At 42.8% G+C, this 19853-nt stretch overlaps 1 protein-coding gene across 2 annotated transcripts in view; it reads right to left on the reverse strand.

Annotated features, from left to right (window-relative positions):
- Nucleotides 1-19853, reverse strand: part of b3gnt2b (UDP-GlcNAc:betaGal beta-1,3-N-acetylglucosaminyltransferase 2b) — a 51740-nt gene that overhangs the window by 5073 nt on the left and 26814 nt on the right. Inside the window, exons 1-2 of one of the 2 annotated variants that reach the window (XM_060831120.1) lie at nucleotides 17926-17946; nucleotides 16508-16944 (exon numbers count right to left, since the gene is read on the reverse strand). The gene's annotated coding sequence lies outside the window, so the exon portion shown is untranslated. Of the gene's footprint in view, nucleotides 1-16507; nucleotides 16945-17925; nucleotides 17947-19853 lie in introns of those variants that run through there. The other variant, XM_060831119.1, reaches the window with a different exon arrangement.

A 19853-nucleotide genomic window follows, 5' to 3' on the forward strand; every position in this document is an offset into this window, starting at 1 on the left:
GTGCGGCCACACCAGAGTTTTGTACAGCTGCAGCATGACCTCAAACTTGAAAGGGTTCAGAAAAGATTGACAAGGATGTTGCCAGGGTTGACCTTATAGAGGTTTACAAAATTATGAGGGGCACGGATAGGGTAAATAGGCAAAGTCTTATCCCAGAGGTCGGGGAGTCCAGAACTAGAGGGCATAGGTTTAGGGTGAGAGGGGAAAGATATAAAAGAGACCCAAGGGGCAACTTTTTCACACAGAGGATGGTACGGGTGTGGAATGAGCTGCTAGAGGAAGTGGTAGAGGCTGGTACAAATGCAACATTCAAGAGGCATTTGGATGGGTATATGAATAGGAAGAGTTTGGAGGGATATAGGTCAGGCGTTGGCAGGTGGGACTAGATTGGGTTGGGATATCTGGTCGGCACGAATGGGTTGGACCGAATGGTCTGTTTCCGTGCTGTACATCTCTGACTCTAGGGTACCGAAACCCAATCCCACTACCAATAAAAGCTAACACACCAATAAAAGTTAACACACCATATGCCTTAACAACCCTATCAACCTGGGTGGCAAATTTGAGGGATCTCTGTACACGGTCACCCAAGATCTCTCTGCTCATCTATGCTACAAAGAATCTTACCATTTGCCCAGTACTCTGCATTCCTGTTATTCCTTCCAAAGTGAATCACCTCACACTTTTCTGCATTAAACTCCATTTGCCAGCTCTCAGCCAAGCTCTGCAGCTCATCTATGTTCCTCTGTAATCTGCTACATCCTTCAGCACTATGTACAACTGCGCCGACCTTAGTGTCAGCCACAAATGTACTAACCCATCCTTCTATGCCCGTATCCAGATTGTTTATGAAAATGGCAAACAGCAGTGGACCTAAAACAAATCCACTGATGTACTACAATTAGTAACCAAACTCCAGGATGAACATTTCCCATCAATTACCACCCTCTGTCTTCTTTCAGCTAACCAATGTCTGATCCAAACCGCTAAAATTATCCTCAATCCCATGCCCCTGTATTCTGTGCAGTAGCCTACCATGGAGAACCTTATCGAATGCCTCTTTAAAATCCACATACACCACATCCATCAATTTACCCTCATCCACCTGTTTGGTCACCTTCTCTAAGAACTCAATAAAGGTTTGTGAGGCACTACCTACCCTTCATAAAACCGTGTTGACTATCCCTAATCAAAATATTCCTTTTGAGATGATTATTAAACCTCTCTCTTATAACCCTTTCCAACGCTTTACCCACAGCCAAAGGAAGGTTCACTGGTCTATAATTACTAGGGTTGTCTCCACTCCCCTTCTTGAACAATGGGACATTTGCTATCCTCCAGTCTTCTGGCACTATTCCTGTAGACAATGATGACAAAGATCAAAGCCAAAGGCTCTGCAATCTCCTTCCTGGCTTCCCAGCGAATCTTAGGATAAATCCTATTTGGCCCAGGGGACTTATCTATTTTCACTTTGCAGAATTTCTAACACCTCCTCCTTGTGAAGCTCAATCCCCTAGTCTAGTAGCCTGTTCCTCAGTATTCTCCTCAACAACGCAGTCTTTCAAAGTTTGGGAGAAGATTTGTAGCTTGGGTGCTCGTTGTTGTGGTTCTGTTCGCCAAGCTGGGGGTTTGTGTTGCAAACGTTTCGTCCCCTTTCTAGGTGACATCCTCAGTGCTTGGGAGCCTCCTGTGAAGCGCTGCTGTGATGTTTCCCCTGACATTTATAGTGGCTTGTCTCTGCTGCTTCCGGTTGTCCATTGCTGTCCGCTGCAGTGGCCGGTATATTCGGTCCAGGTCGATGTGTTTGTTGGTAGAATCTGTGAATGGGTGCCATGCCTCTAGGAATTCCCTGGCTGTTCTCTGTTTGGCCTGCCCTATAATAGTTGTGTTGTCCCAGTCGAATTCATGTTATTGTCATCTGCGTGTGTGGCTACTAAGGATAGCTGGTCGTGTCGTTTCATGGCTAGTTGGTGTTCATGGATGCGGGTTGTTAGCTGTCTTTCTGTTTGTCCTATGTAGTGTTTTATGCAGTCCTTGCATGGGATTTTGTACACTACGTTGGTTTTGCTCATGGTGGGTATCGGGTCCTTTGTCCTGGTGAGTTGTTGTCTGAGAGTGGCTGTTGGTTTGTGTGCTGTTATGAGTTCTAGTGGTCGCAGCAGTCTGGCTGTCAGTTCAGAAATGCTCCTGATGTATGGTAGTGTGGCTAGTCCTTTGGGTTGTGGCATGTCCTTGTTCCGTTGTCTTTCCCTTAGGCATCTGTTGATAAAATTGCGCGGGTATCCGTTTTACCGCAAAGACAACCCAAACTCTGGGTCAGATATGTGGACAACACCTTTGTAATCATTAAAAACACAAATAGAGAACACACACCGGATCATCAACGCCACACTCACAGGAATCCGATTCACGAGAGAGGAAGAAAAGGACAACCAGCTCCCATTCCTAGACATGATGGCACAGAGAACACCGAATGGAGAATTCACCACGAAGGTATACAGGAAAGCCACACACACAGACCAAGTCCTGAACTATGAAAGCAACCACCCCAACACACACAAATGAAGTTGCATCAGGACACTATTCAAAAGGGTCATAACATACTGCAACACACCAGAACTGCAAAAAGAGGAAGAAGAACACCTATACAAGGTATTAACCGAAAACGGATACCCACGCAATTTCATCAACAGATGCCTAAGGGAAAGACAATGGAACAATGACATGCTGCAACCCAAAGGACTAGCCACACTAACATACATCAGGAGCATTTCTGAACTGACAGCCAGACTGCTGCGACCACTAGAACGCATAACAGCACACAAACCAACAGCCACTCTCAGACAACAACCAACCAGGACAAAGGACCCGATACCCAGCATGAGCAAAACCAACGTAGTGTACAAAATCCCATGCAAGGACTGCACAAAACACTACATAGGACAAACAGGAAGACAGCTAACAACCCGCATCCATGAACACCAACTAGCCACAAAACGACATGACCGGCTATCCTTAGTAGCCACACACACAGATGACAAACAACATGAATTCGACTGGGACAACACTACTATTACAGGGCGAGCCAACAGAGAACAGCCAGGGAATTCCTAGAGGCATGGCACTCATCCACAGATTCTATCAACAAACACATCGACCTGGACCCAATATACCGCCATTGCAGCGGACAGCAACTGACAACTGGAAGCGGCAGAGACAAGCCACTATAAATGTTGGAGGAAACATCACAGAAGCGCTTCACAGGAGGCTCCCAAGCACTGAGGATGTCACCTAGAAAGGGGATGAAACATTTGCAACACAAACTCCCAGCTCGGCCAACAGAACCACAACAACACAGTCTTTTTCTAGTATGAATACTGATGAAAAATGTTCGTTTAGTCCTTCCCCCATCTCCTCTGACTCCACGCACAACTTCCCACTACTGTCCTTGATTGGCCCTAATCTGCTCGAGTCATTCTTTTATCCTTTATTTACCTATTGAAAGCCTTAGGGCTTTCCTTGATCCTATCCATCAACAACTTCTCATGCCCCCATCTCATCTTGGCTCTCTCTTTAGATCTTTCCTGGCTGCCTTGGTACTCTCAATCACCTTAACTCAGCCTTCACATCTCATCCTAACATAAGCTTTCTGCATCCTCTTGACAAGGAATTCAACCTCCTTAGTAAACCACGGCTCCTGTGCTCGATAACATCCTCCATATCTGACTGGTACACAGGTACATTATCAAGAACCCACAGTAGCTGTTCCTTGAATAAGCTCCACATTTCTATTGTGCCCATGCCCTGCAGTTTCCTTCCCCATCCTATGCATTCTAAATCTTGCTTAATCGCATCACAAGAGTCTTTCCCCCAGCTATAGCTCTTGCCCTCCAGTGTATACCTATCACTTTCCATCGTTAAAATAAACATAACTGAATTGTGGTCACTATCAGCAAAGTGCTCACCTACCTCCAAATTGAACACCTGGCTGGGTGAATTGCATGTTAGGTTTGAATACCTCAATCTCAATAATGTTAAATCTAAATGAAGCCAAATACATATGCACCAGGGAGCAACTGGCCACCTTCAATGGGCAAATTAAATAAAAGGATTTCAGTAAATGAATAGTGGAAAATATGAAAGAAATAATCCAAAGTGCCCCACATTTTACACTCTAGTTAAAAGTAAAAGCTCCATAAAAAAGCCCCATTGCAGCAATCAGGAGATTAAAGACAGTACAGAGCAACCTCGGTTATCTGGCAGTCGATTATCTGAACATCAGACTATCCAGCAAGATCTGAAGGTCTTGATGCTTAGCTAAACTATGTTAGCTAAGGCATTCGGTTATCCGGAATTTGATTAAACCGACGAAATACTCCTCGCCCGTGTCCTTTGGACAGTCGAGGTTCCTATGCATTATGTTAAAAGAGGATCAAGATTGCATGAAAAACCGTTGGAAGTCAGAGGATTGAGAACACTAGCAATGGGTTACCAAAAAATTGATCAAAAAGAAAATGACAGTAAACTAATCCGAAATATAACAACGAATTGTAAGGGGTTTTTATAGGGATATGAAAAAAAAGGTGAGTATCTAAAGTAAACATAAATGTAAACAAAGACAGGAGCCATTGTCATGGGAATGCGGAAAAAAGGAGAAACACAATGAATATTTTGTACTTATCTTCACAGATTCATAACCAGAAATAAATAGTAACTTCGCAGTTAAAAAGTGAGGAAATTGAGATCAATTGAGAAACGGATTGGAGTAACTCAAGGAACAAAGGTCCAACAAACCTCCGAGACCAAATGGCCTACACTTAATGGTTCTAAAAGAGTTAGCTGCAAGGCCAGCTATAATTTTCGAGACCTCTTCAGTTTCAAAAATGATTCTATCAGATTAAAAGTTGACAAATGCCTGCTTTTCAAGGAGGTAAAAGCAAGCAGGTCAGTTATCCTGACATCAATTTTTGGGAAAATGCTGGTAGTTATTATGAAAGTCTTAACAATGCATTTGGAAAAGGGGAGATGATTAAAATAAATCAGTCAACCTGTTCAAAATTTTTCAGAATGTGACTGGTACAGCAAATAAAGGAATACCAGTATATATGACTGCCAAAAGTCTTTCAAAGAGGTGCTAGAAAAATTAAGAAGCAAAAAAAAAAGGCTTATGAAGTTGCTTGAGCATGGTTAGAGATTGATTAAGACAGAAAGCAGAGAGTGGGCATAAATGGTAGTTTGTGTTAAGTTTGCAGACAGCAATTAGTGGAGCTTTACAAGAATTGGTTCTGATGCCTCAGCTAATTACAATCTATGTGAATGACTTAGATTAGGACCCTGAGAGTAAGGTACCTAAGTTTGCTGTTGATCCAAAATTAGTTGGAAAGGTAAGCTGTGGGAGAACACAGACCCTGCAAAGAGATATAGGCAGATTAAGTGAGTGGTCAACAAGATGGCAGATGGAGTATGTTATAGATAAGGGCAAAATTATTCAGTTTTAAGTGATTTTAAGAAACGAAAAGCAGAATTTTTTTTGAAAGGGTATAAAACTTAAATATTGATATTCAAAGAAATGGGTGTGCTTGAAGAATGCAAAAGGTTAGCACGCAGTGCAATGAGTAAATAGGAAGGTAAACAGCATGTCAGTCTTTCTTAAAAGATAATTGGAGTACATTAACAAAGAAGTTCTGATGCAACTGCAGGGTTTTGGTAAGACCACAAGTGGAATACTGTGTGCAATGTTAGTCTTCACATTTAAGAAAGGCTACACGAGCAGTAGAAGTAACGCTGGGAGATTTAACTAAATTGGTCCCTGGGATAAAAGTATCACACTTTGATTAGAGGCTGAGTAAAGTTGTTCTATATTCTCAAGTTCAGAAGAATGAGAGATTATTTAGTTGAAATACATAAAACTCTGAAGTGGTTCGATAGAGTTGATGCTGAGAGATTGCTTCTGCATCTAAAAGACGGGAACACAGTCTCAGGATAAGGGGATAACTGTTTAGGACGGAGAGAAAGAAGTTCTTCACTCAAAGGGTTAGCAATCTTTGAAATTCTCTTTCCAAGGGACTGTGGATATGCCATCAATTAATATATTTAAGGCTGGATCAGACAGATTTTAGTCTCTTTGGACTTCAAGGATATAGGGAGTATGTGAGAAAGTGCAGCTCATATCAAGATCAGCCATGATATACTGATGGCAGAATGCACTCAACAGGCTGTATGGTCTACGTCTTTTCCTATTTCTTCGGTTGACTCCCTCCATCATTAATTCTCACTAACAGCAGTGTGTACCATCTCATCTACAAGATGCACTGCAGCAACTCACCAAAGTTCTTTTGGCAGCACCTTCCAAAACTATGACCTCCATCATCTCAAAGGACAAGAGCAGCATTATATGGGAACATGACTAATCCTGGGTACTCCTCCAAGTCATTCATATCCTGGTTGGAAAATATATCACTGTTTCTTTACTGTTGCTGGGTCAAAATCTTTAAACTCTCTTCCCAACAATGCTGTGGACATCCCTACATCAAATGGACAGCAGTGGTTCAAGAAGAAAGTTCACTCCCACCTTCTCAAGGGTAACTCAGGATGGGCAATAAATGCTGGTCTAACCAGTGATACCTACATCCATAAGTTTATAGAAAAAGAGCTTTCTATTTGAACACAGCAGATGCTCTAACATTTGGTTTGTATAATCCAGCATTTTAGAACACAGAACAGTACAGGCCCTTTACCTCACAATGTTGTGCCGAACACTTAAGATCAACTTAACCTACACACCTTTCAATTTACTGTCCGTGTGCTTGCTCAGCAGTCACTTAAACGTCCCTAATGTTTCTGACTCTACCCCTACCACTGGCAGTGCATTCAACGTACCCACCACTCTCTGTGAAAAGAACCTCTGACATCTCCCCTACGTTTTGCTCCAACCACCTTAAAATTATGACCCTTCTCTGCTCTGGAGAAAATGTCTCTGGCTCTCCACTATCTATGCCTCTCATTACCTTTTACACCTCTAAAAAGTCATCTCTCTTCCTCCTCCTCTACAGTGTGAAATGCCCTAGCGCACTCAACCTCTTTTCATAAGACAAGCCCTCTAAGAGGCAGCATCCCGATAAATCTTCTCTGCATCCTCTCCAAAGCATCTATATCCCTCCTATAATGAGGCGACCAGAACAGGACACAATATTCCAAGTGTGTTTGAAACAAGGTTTCACAGAGATGCAGTAAAACCTTCCAGCTCTTCAACTCAGTCCCCCTGTTAATGAAAGCCAAAACACCGTACAGGTTCTTAACAACCCATCAACTTGGCTGGCAACTTTGAGAGATCTATGTACATAGACGCCAAGATCCTGCTGTTCCTCCACACTGCCAAGAATCCTGTCTTTAACCCTGCATTCAGCATTCAAATTTGACCTTCCAAAACTAATCACTTAGGATTTATCTAGGTTGAACTCCATCTGCCACTTCAGTCCAGCTCTGCATCCTGCCAATGTCATATTGTAGCCTGCAAAAGCCCTTGACACTATCTGCTACACCACTGACCTTTGTATCATCGGCAAACTTACCAACCCACCCTCCAACTTCATCCAAGTCATTTATAAATAACTACAAAAAGCAGAGGCCTAAGAACTGATTCCTGTGGGACACCAGTCTACCTCCAGGTGGAATACTTTCCATCTACTACCACTTGCTGTCTTCTTTCAGCCAGCCAATTCTGTATCCAGACAGCCAAATTTCCCTGTATCCCATACCTTCTAACTTAATGAGCCTGCAATGGGGAGCCTTATCCAAGGGTTTATTGTAATCCATATACAAGTCAGATATAATGAGTAAATTCATAGAACAAGTTGGGCTGGCAGTATTTTACTTAGATAACCGATTATTCAGATAATCAATTTGACCTTAAACAAGGGAAGCCATACTGATCTAATGTGATCTCGCAGACACTTTGCTTGAATCTATCATTTTGATGAGACTTCTACTTAAACTAATCTTTGCATTCTGCAAATTGCAGGTTAAACTGAGAAGGACTAAACCTTTACCATCACATGAATACATTAAATGCCAGCATTAAGGAAGATCCTGAACAGCTTCTCCAATCACAAGAACATTTGTCAGCTTCCACTGAACTCGGTGCCACGATAGAAAGACAGAAATCCTGTCTCATGCAGGTGTTTATTTTCTCTGCCATTTTTTCCACGAAGGACCTGGTAGAGTGATGTGAATACAGCCCATACTTTTGCAAAATGCTGCGGGACTAACCCCTACGTTAAAAAATCCAGTTGCTGTTGCTTGAGGTGCTTGCGTTTCTTTGTTTTTGCCAGTGTTTTCACACGTTCTTCAGGACAGGTAATCCGAATTCACTTCCCTCTTTGCTGTAATGTTTTTAATGTGACTTTGAGATCGTTTGGATAATCCAAAATTTGGATAATTGATATTCGGATAATTGAAATTCCTCTGTACACCACATCCACTGCTCGACCTTCGTCAACTTGTATCATCATGTCCTCAAAGAACTCAATAAGGCTTGTGAGGCATGACCTCCCCTCTCAAAGCCATGCTGACTTATCATTAATCAAACTATGTTTTTCCAAATAGTCATAAATCCTATTTCTCAGAATCCTTTCCAGTACCTTGATGACCACAGATGGCGACTGACTGTGTGGAGTTTGCACGTTCTCCCCGTGTCTGCGTGGGTTTCCTCCGGGTGTTTCGGTTTCCTCCCACAGTCCAAAGATGTGCGGGTCAGGTGAATTGGTCATGCTAAATTGCCTGTAGTGTTAGGTAAGGGGTAAATGTAGGGGTATGGGTGAGTTGCGCTTCAGGGGGTCGGTATGGACTTGTTGAGCCGAAGGGCCTGTTTCCACACTGTAAGTAATCTAATCTAATCTAATCTAAAACGTAGTCTCAATGACTTAGAGGAACAACATTCACCTCCCTCCAATCAGCCAATACTACTCCCGCGGAGAGTGAGGATGCAAAGATCATCGCCAGAGGCACAGCAGTGTAATTTCTTGCATCCCATAGTAATCGTGGACATATCTGGTCCTGCCCTGGAGACTTCTCGATATTGATGCTTCCTATAATTTCCAGCACGTCCACTTTCTTAATAACAATCTGTTCAAGCCTATTAACCTGGCCCATGGTATTCTCACTATTAACAAGCTCCCTCTCTCTAGTGGATACTGAATACTGATGCATACAACTCATTTTGGGCCTCCCCTACCTCTTCAGACACCATGCACAAGTTCCCTCCACTATCCCTGATCGTCGCTACACTCTCTCAGATCGTTTTCTTATTCCTCATGCATGTGTAGAAAGCCTTTGAGTTTTCCCTAATCCTTCCCACCAAGGCTTTCTCATGCCCTGTCCGAGCTCTCCTCAGTCCATTTATGAGTTCTTTCAAAGGTACCCTGAAATCCTCGAAAACTGGGCCAGATCCTTGCTTCCTCAACTTTAAGGAAGCTTCTTCTTTCTCTTGACTAGAAGGAGGCTTCCTTCTTCCTTTTTGCCTGTCTCACTGGGACAAAGTAATGCAATACTCGCTCTTAGGAAATAAGGCATGGCAGGTGACTGAGGTGTCAGCGGGGGAGGACTTTGGGGCCAGTGACCATAATTCCATTAGCTTTAAAATAGTAATGGAAAAGGATAAACCAGATCTAAAAGTAGAAGTTCTAAATTGGAGAAAGGCCAATTTTGACAGTATAGGCAAGAACTTTTGAAAGTGGATTGGGGGCAGATGTTCTCAGGTAAAGGGACGGCTGGAAAATGGGAACACTTTAGAAATGAGATCATGAGTGTCCAGAAATAGTATATTCCGGTTATGGTGAAAGGAAAGCATCCAAGGAGCAGGAGAATCGACGTTTTGGGCATGAGCCCTTCTTTAGGAATGAGGAAAGTGTGTCCAGCAGGCTAAGATAAAAGGTTGGGAGGGGGGACTTGGGGGAGGGGCGATGGAGGTGCGATAGGTGGAAGGAGGTCAAAGTGAGGGTGATAGGCCGGAGCGGGGTGGGGGCGGAGAGGTAAGGAAGAAGATTGTAGGTTAGGAAGGCAGTGCTGAGTTCGAGGGATTTGACAGAGACAAGGTGGGGGGAGGGGAAATGAGGAAACTGGAGAAATCTGAGTTCATCCCTTGTGGTTGGAGGGTTCCTAGGCAGAAGAGGAGGCGCTCTTCCTCCAGCTGTCGTGTTGCTATGGTCTGGCGATGGAGGAGTCTAAGGACCTGCATGTCCTTGGTGGAGTGGGAGGGGGAGTTGAAGTGTTGAGCCACGGGGTGGTTGGGTTGGTTGGTCCAGGTGTCCCAGAGGTGTTCTCTGAAACATTCCGCAAGTAGGCGGCCTGTCTCCCCAATATAGAGGAAGCGGATGCAGTAAATGATGTGTGTGGAGGTGCAGGTGAATTTGTGGAGGATATGGAAGGATCCCTTGGGGCCTTGGAGGGAAGTAAGGGCGCAAGTTTTGCATTTCTTGCGGTTTAGAAGGTGCCGGGAGTGGAGGGTGTGGACCTGACGAGGGAGTCACGAAGGGAGTGGTCTTTTCAGAGTGCTGATAGGGGAGGGGAGGGAAATATATCCCTGATGGTGGGGTCCGTTTGGAGGTGGCGGAAATGACGACGGATGATACGATGTATATGGAGGTTGGTGGGGTGGTAAGTGAGGACCAGCGGGGTTCTGTCCTTGTGGCGAGTGGAGGGGCGGGGCTCAAGGGTGGAGGAGTTGGAAGTGGAGGAGATGCAGTGGAGGGCATCATCGATCACGTCTGGGGGGAAATTGCGGTCTTTGAAGAAGGCGGCCATTTGGGTTGTACGGTATTGGAACTGGTCCTCCTGTGACCAGGAGGACCAGTTCCAATACCGTACAACCTAGATAATAAAAAGAAAACCCAGGAGGGTGGGGTTTAAGACAAGCCAGGGAATTATAGACCAGTGAGCCTGACATCAGCGGTGGGCAAGTTGTTGGAGGGAATCCTGAGGGACAGGACGTACATGCATTTGGAAAGGCAAGGACCAATTAGGGATAGTCAACATGGCTTTGTGCGTGGGAATTCATGTCTCACAAACTTGATTGAGTTTTTTGAAGAAGTCACAAAGAGGATAGATGAGTGCAGAGCAGAGGATGTGATCTATATGGACTTCAATAAGGCATTCAATAAAGTTCCCCATGGGAGACTGGGATATAGAACTGGCTCAAAGATAGAAGACAGAGGGTGGGGGTTTATTTTTCAGACTGGAGGGCTGTGACCAGTGGAGTACCACAAGGATTGGTGCTGGGTCCACTACTTTTCATCATTTATATAGATGATTTGGATGTGAACATAAGAGGTACAGTTTGTAAGTTTGCAGATGACACCAAACTTGGAGGTGTAGTGGACAGCGAAGAGGGTTACAGCTGCAAATGTGTTGCTGGTCAAAGCACAGCAGGCCAGGCAGCATCTCAGGAATAGAGAATTCGACGTTTCGAGCATAAGCCCTTCATCAGATGAAGGGCTTATGCTCGAAACGTCGAATTCTCTATTCCTGAGATGCTGCCTGGCCTGCTGTGCTTTGACCAGCAACACATTTGCAGCAATTTTTAAGCGAAGAGGGTTACCTCAGATTACAACAGGATCTTGATCAAATGAGCCGATGGGCTGAGAAGTGGCAGATGGAGTTTAATTCAGATAAATGTGAGGTGCTGCATTTTGGGAAGGCAAATCTTAGCAAGACTTATACACTTAACGGAAAGGTCCTTGGGAGTGTTGCTGAACAAAGACCTTGGAATAACTCCAGAGAAAAGACTTTGCCTATTTACCCTATCTACGCCCCTCAATTTTGTAAACCTCGATAAGATCACCCCTCCGTCTCCAATGCTCCAGGGAAAAACAGCCTCAGCCTGTTCAGCCTCTCCTTGTAGCTCAGATTCTGTAACCCTGGCAACATTCTTGTAAATCTTTGCTGAATCCTTTCAAGTTTCACATCTTTCTGATAGGAAGGAGACCAGAATTGCACGCAATATGCCAACAGTGGTCTAAACAATCTCCTGTACTGCTGCAACATGACCTGGCATTTGGATGGGTATATGAATAGGAAGGTTTGGAGGGATATGGGCCAGGTGCTGGCAGGTGGGTCTAGATTGGGCTGGGATATCTGGTCGGCATATACGAGTTGGACCAAAGGATCTATTTCCGTGCTGTACATTTCTATGACTCCAAGTGTTCCTTAAACAGCCTCCACATTTCTGTTGTGCATTTCCCATAGAACTGTTCCCAATACATACTCCACAACTCCTGTCCAATAGCAATTTAATTTCCCCTCCCCCAATTAAATACCTTTCTGTCTGCTCCTATCCGTCTCCATTCCTGTCGTAACAGTAAAGAAGTTGTGGTCACCGTCACCGAAATGCTCTCCCACTGTCAGACCTGACCCCTGACCTGCCTCATTGCGCAGCGCCAAATCCAATATGGCCTCTCCCCTTGTCGGCCTATCTACATAGAGTCAGGAGTCCCTCCTGGGCACACCTGGCAAAAATCAGCTCCATCCAGACCATCTGCACTAAGGAGATTCCAATCAATATTGGGAAATATTTTCCTTGATAATATGTTTTAGAATTCAAATCAGGACATTCAAAAAAAAAAATTCAAAGCTACTGTGTGGTATTGTAGTAGAAAAGTGGCATTTATAACAATTGGTGAAATGCTGCTTACACAACTGGACTGAAACATGAGCAGGGACATGATGGGTGCAGATTCTCAAGCTTGACATTTTCCATCTTACTGACAATATTCTGATTCCAATTAGTGTTAACATGTCTTTTAACCAAGGGCAAAAAAAACGACCAGACTGACAGTGACATTTTACTTGAACAATTATAAAATTACCATCAGTTTCTGTCCCATACACTTCATGTTTGTAAGAATTGTGTGTTTTTAAATTATGTTGCTTGTTCTCCAAATTTTAGGTAGGTATTTTGTAAATAGTTGTATTGGATTTTGATAAACACAAAGTTAACTGCTGCTATGTGAAGAGTTGTTCACATTGGTTAGACATAAATAAAGGAGGTGACGTAATGATTAACCTTAACAGGTCATATAAAACTGGACGTTTGGAAACAAAGACTAGGAAGTTAGAACAATTCAGAATGATTACATAGAAACTGAAAGAATTTAAAATGATTGAGTCTGTCTGAAATATACAGTGCAATAATAACAGGCAAGAAAAAGATGAATTTCAGAGAAGAGTCGAAGTAATAGGATAACAATGACAGGGGATTTTGACCATCTCAACATTCAGAGGGACAAACAATATATGAAAAGCTTAGAGGGGCAGATTTCTTAAAAAGCATCCAGAAGAGATTTTCATATTAGCACACAGAATGTCCTATAAGACAGGTGACGGTGCTGGACCTAATTCTAGGAAACAGATCTAGGTAAATGGAAGTACTATCAGTGAGCGACCATAATTAGGTGAAGTTTAGGTAGTTGTGGAAAAGAACAAAGTTGAACTGAGAATAACTTCTGAATTGGAGAAATGTTGATTTTGATAAAGTAAGATAGCATCTGGCCAGAGTGGATTGGGAACAGCGACTTGCTGGAAAATCTACAGGTGGTCAGTGGGAGTCCTTATAAGAGGAAATAATGAGGGGGGCAGGGCCAACATGTTCCTGAGAAAGTGAAGAGTGGGATCAACAAGTGAAGTGAACTCTGGATTTTGAGAAATGTACAGTATTGGATAAGGAAATAAAAGGTAGACACTGATGGCTCAAAACACCAGAATCCTGGAGAAGTATAGATAATGTTCTTTGCCATTTTTAGAAATGATTTAGATGAGGGAATGAAAAGGTAGGTGAGTAAGGTTGCTGATGACACAAAGATTGGTGGAGTTGTGGATAGTGTGGAGGGCAGTTGTAGGTTGTGACGGGACACTGACAGGATGTAGAACTGGGCTGAGAAGTGACAGACGGAGTTCAACCTAGGTAAATATGAAGTCATTCACTTTGGAAGGTCGAATTTGAATGCCGATTACAGGGTTAAAGGCAGGATTCTTGGCAGTGTGGAGGAACAGAGGCATCTTGGGGTCCATGTCCATAAATCCCTCAAAGTTCCCACCCAAGTTGATGGTGTGGTTAAGAAAGTGTGTGTGTGTTGGCTTTAATTAGCAGGGAGATTGAATTGAAGAGCTGAGAGGTTATGCTGCAGCTCTATACAGCCCTGGTTAGACCACACTTGGAACACTATGTTAAGTTTTGGTCGCCTCATAATAATAAGAATGTGGAAGTTTGAGAGAGGGTGCAGAGGAGATTTACCAGGATGTTGCCTGGACTGGAGGGCATGTCTCATGAAGAAAGGTTGAGAGAACTAGGGCTTTTCTCATTGGAGCAAAGGAGGATGAGAAGTGACCTTATAGAGATGTACAAGATGATGAGAGGCATAGATAGAGTGGATAGCCATAGACTTTTTCCTGGGGTTGAAATGGCTATCACAAGGGGGTATAATTTTAAGGTGATTGGAGGAAGGTTTAGGGAAGATGTCAGAGGTAGGTTCTTTACTCCAAGTGGTGGGTGCGTGGTTGACTCAGTGGTAGTAGACTCAGATATATTACAGACATTTGGACATTACAGACAACTCTTGGATAGGCACATGGAGGATAGTACAATGAAGGGTGCATAGGTTAGTTTGACCTTAGGGTAGGATAAAAGATTGACACAACATTGAAGGCCAAAGGGCCTGCACTGTGCTGTACTGTTCTATCTTCTGATGTAAAGGGGTTATGGAAAAAATATTAGGAAAGCAAATAAGAGACATAAAACAAAACACCGTGGAATAAAATAAAGGAAAATCTAAAGTTGCTTTCTAAGTACATTAAGGGTAAGCAGGTAATGAGGGAACGAGTAGGGTCCATTAGCACAGCAGCAGTGTCCCCAGCTCTTGGCCCAAATGCCCAACGCATATTCATAGCCATAGAGGTGTGTCGCAAAACACCCAAAGAGGTTAAAATAAAAAAAAATCAATTCAGACTTCAAATCATCAAACTTTGTTCATTATAGTTTGGAATGTAGCTAATGATTGAGTATTTATGTCAATAGGTCATTGATACGAATGGAGAATTTATCATATGGATTGTTTTAGGAAGAATGTGTCAAATGTTTTTTAGCAAATATGGAAGAAGAAATCCTGAATATTCGAGCTCGAGACTTATAGAGAGTGCTTTCTGAAATACAGCAGCAAACAGTTGCACAAATTCACAGGAAAAGGTAATCAGACCCAGAACTAGCACTGATCGGTTCTAAGAGTAAAGGTCTTATGTAACTTCTAAATTGTTGTCCAGTTGCTAAGCTTTGTTTTATTGTTTTACTAATTCATAAATTACCTTTCATTTATTATCAAACTATTGTCCGCCAACTATTTGTCTGGTTAAGAACCCAGGACCAAAGGGTCTGTTTCCATGCTGTATATCTCTAGGACTCTAAATGAATTCTCAGGTATCTTGCAGACCTTAAACATTTTCCTTAATTCACCCAATTTTACTTCTCTTCCCTCTTCAGCTATAAGCTTACATTTGGTATATAATTCCACAGGTACCTTCCACACATGGGCATCACAGCTAAGCAGCTCATCTAATGTTGAGTGAAAATAATACCAACAAGCCACAATCACCCAGAGAGAGGGAGGATAGGGTCATGAAAGAGTGCGAAGGGCGAGGTATGGGGCATATAACACAAGTCAGAAAGGGGAAGGGTTGGTTGAGCATCATGGTAGGGCCAAACAAGTGCTAGGGTGATGGAATGTGACCAGGATAGGGAAGAGGAGAATGAGAGGAATGATGGGTTGGCATCACCAAAACCTATCCTAATCTTCCACATTCCTCTTCAGGTTTCAAAGGATTGGAAACACAATTAATTTTCAGAGGTCAATTTTACCCTTCCAGATTTGGAATTTTAAAAGCCAGAGTTAAAATTGCGTATCAGCCATAATGAAATGGCAGAGCAGACTTGATGGGCCACATGGCCTAAGTCTGCTCCTTCCTTTATCTTGTGGTCTGAGATCCATTCATCACTCAAAGTGAAAACTTCACTCAAGGTACCCTGGTTTTCCAATTCAATTATTCCACGTACAACATTTACCTGCATTCTAACAGGATTACACAGCATGGAATGTCTCCAGGCTTAAAAATAAACTCAGAAAATGATCATGCTGTAATAATTGAAGAGAATGGTGTATATTACAATGACCTACATACTAACTCAAAATGCTTTACAGGAAACAAAAAATCTCATCAACAATGAACACGTATGTAAAACTGCAGCAGGGAGAGGGAGGAAAATCATTTCAAACCCTTCTGTGGGTTGCAAAAGTGACAGTACGTATGCAATCAAGTTCAAGAAAATAAAATGTGCAACTATTCTGAAAGGCTGATCCAGAGTGAAGGATCAGAACGTTAACAGCAGAAACAAAACAAAACACAGTTCAGTGTGTTCACAACTTTTGAGACATGCAGCCCAATAACCAGGAGCTCGTAACTACATTACCTCTGGTGAATAGTCCACTCTGCAATGAATGAAGGTTCCAGCCACATTTCTCAAGGCAGCTCAGTCCAGTGGTAAATGATGATAAAGTTGTCGATTGGCAACTGCACCAGGTTCTTAAGAATCCCCACAGGATTTCCGCAGAAATTGACCAGTGTTCAATAAAAAGGACTACGCTTTCTCCTCATCAGCTTAATCTGTTAAAGTTTCACACTGAATTACATGCAAGTACGTAACTGCACAGTTCGGAAATCAGACTCATTAAAACATCTCTTCTTACTTCACCAACCCCCTTTTTTCCCTCAAAGCAGGAGCAGGGCAGGGGGATCACGAGAACACCTACAGGAGGTGTTTTGCTTGCTGTCAACACAAAAGAATGGGATTTCCTTCCATATGATGGTAATATATTCTGTGCATTGTATTCCAAGAATTTTCTGTATCTGAAACAAACCAAACAATTTGTATTTATAAAGTAGTTTTGGTGCAAGAAAAATCTCAAAGCTCTTCACGCGAGCATTTAAAACAAAGTACGACACTACACCACACAGGGAACACGTCTAGTTGTGGTCAAAACCTTGCTCAACAAGGAAGATTTTAATATGTGCCTTAAAGAAGGAAAGCAAGGGATAGAGGTGGAGAGGTTAAGGCAGCAAATTCCCAAGTTTGGGGCCAAGACAGCAGAAGGTGCAATCAGCAATGGTGAAGCGATTTTAATCAAACACACGAAAGTGCAGAATCAGCAAAGCGCAGATATCTCACAGGGTAATTAGGTTGGAGGAAATTACAGAGACAGGGACGGGCCAAGCCACGGAGAGGTTTGAAAACAAAGATTAAAGTTTTTAAATTAATTTGTTGTTTAACGGAGAGCCAGTAAAGGCCAATGGGCACAGAGTTATGGAATGGGACTTGTTGCAAGCTTCGATATGGGCAGAGTTTTGAATGACCTTTAGCTACAAAGGTAGAATAAGGGTGGAACCCTGAAATTATTTGAAATAAACAATTAAAAGTGTGAAGAAAATTGAAGAAATGATCAATGTGAAATCCAGAATTGAATTGCCTTCTGATAAAGTTAATGTTTGACACAATCTCACTGGGCAGATTTACTGTTTACACATTAAATAGCATTAATGTTCACCCAATGAAGTATTGTCACCGTACTCTGAGCTACTGTTTTTAAAACTGGTCTCCAATCTCATATCAACTTCAATAAAATCTCCATTTTATGATATTATAGAATAAAATTAAATTTAAGAGGTAAATTTCGTTATACTAAATACAAAACATTTTCAAATATTTGTTAAACTTCAACAATAATTTTGGCAGCAAATGTTGTTAAAACAAAACCCTTGCCTTAAAAGCTGTTCAGTAAAAGTCAATACTTTAAGTTGCAAATAAAAGTTTGTCAAATACTTGCTTTGTACATTAAGGTTCTTGTCAGCAGAATCTGGAGGAAGTAAAAGAAACGATAAAATATGATCAAAGTACAGGAAACAGGAGCAAGAATTAGAAACTAGAACACAGATGTAGCACATATCAATATGCAAAGTTTGTGTGAAGATTTGTAGCTCGGGTGCTTGTTGTAGTGGTTCTGTTCGCCGAGCTGGAAGTTTTTGTTGCAAACGTTTCGTCCCCTGGCTAGGAGACATCATCAGTGCTGTGGAGCCTCCTGCGAAGCGCTTCTTTGATGTTTCTTCCGGCATTTATAGTGGTCTGTCCTTGCCGCTTCCGGGTGTCAGTTTCAGCTGTCCACTGTAGTGATTGGTATATTGGGTCCAGGTCGATGTGTCTGTTGATGGAATTTGTGGATGAATGCCATGCCTCTAGGAATTCCCTGGCTGTTCTGTCTGGCTTGCCCTATGATAGTAGTGTTTTCCCAGTCGAATTCATGTTGCTTGTTGTCTGAGTGTGTGGCTACTAGGGATGGCTGGTCGTGTCGTTTCGTGGCTAGTTGGTGTTCATGGATGCGGATTGTTAGCTGTCTTCCTGTTTGTCCTATATAGTGTTTTGTGCAGTCCTTGCATGGTATTTTATAAACTACATTAGTTTTGCTCATGTTGGGTATTGGCTCCTTTGTTCTAGTAAGTTGTTGTCTGAGCGTGGCTGTTGGTTTGTGTGCCGTTATGAGTCCTAGGGGTCGCAGTAGTCTGGCTGTCAGTTCTGAAACGCTCCTGATGTATGGTAGTGTGGCTAGTCCTTTTGGTTGTGGCATGTCCTCGTTCCGTGGTCTATCTCTTAGGCATCTGTTGATAAAGTTGCGCGGGTATCCGTTTTTGGCGAAGACCTTGTATAGGTGTTCCTCTTCCTCTTTTCACAGTTCTGGTGTACTGCAGTGTGTTGTAGCTCTTTTGAATAGTGTCCTGATGCAGCTTCGTTTGTGTGTGTTGGGGTGGTTACTTTCATAGTTTAGGACTTGGTCTGTGTGTGTTGTTTTCCTGTGTACCCTTGTGGTGAATTCTCCGTTCGGTGTTCTCTGTACTATCACGTCTAGGAATGGGAGTTGGCTATCCTTTTCTACTTCTCTCGTGAATCGGATGCCTGTGAGTGTGGCGTTGATGATCCGGTGTGTTTTTTCTATTTCCGTGTTTTTGATGATTACGAAAGTGTCATCGACATATCTGACCCAGAGTTTGGGTTGAATTTGTGGTAGGGCCGTTTGTTCTAACCTTTGCATAACTGCCTCTGCTATGAGTCCCGAGATTGGTGATCCCATGGGTGTTCCGTTGATTTGTTCGTATATCTGATTGTTGAATGTAATCAGATATACGAACAAATCAACGGAACACCCATGGGATCACCAATCTCGGGACTCATAGCAGAGGCAGTTATGCAAAGGTTAGAACAAACGGCCCTACCACAAATTCAACCCAAACTCTGGGTCAGATATGTCGATGACACTTTCGTAATCATCAAAAACACGGAAATAGAAAAAACACACCGGATCATCAACGCCACACTCACAGGCATCCGATTCACGAGAGAAGTAGAAAAGGATAGCCAACTCCCATTCCTAGACGTGATAGTACAGAGAACACCGAACGGAGAATTCACCACAAGGGTACACAGGAAAACAACACACACAGACCAAGTCCTAAACTATGAAAGTAACCACCCCAACACACACAAACGAAGCTGCATCAGGACACTATTCAAAAGAGCTACAACACACTGCAGTACACCAGAACTGTGAAAAGAGGAAGAGGAACACCTATACAAGGTCTTCGCCAAAAACGGATACCCGCGCAACTTTATCAACAGATGCCTAAGGGATAGACCACGGAACGAGGACATGCCACAACCAAAAGGACTAGCCACACTACCATACATCAGGAGCGTTTCAGAACTGACAGCC

The sequence above is a fragment of the Hemiscyllium ocellatum genome, chromosome 10 (assembly GCF_020745735.1).
Source record: "Hemiscyllium ocellatum isolate sHemOce1 chromosome 10, sHemOce1.pat.X.cur, whole genome shotgun sequence".
Taxonomy (NCBI): domain Eukaryota; kingdom Metazoa; phylum Chordata; class Chondrichthyes; order Orectolobiformes; family Hemiscylliidae; genus Hemiscyllium; species Hemiscyllium ocellatum.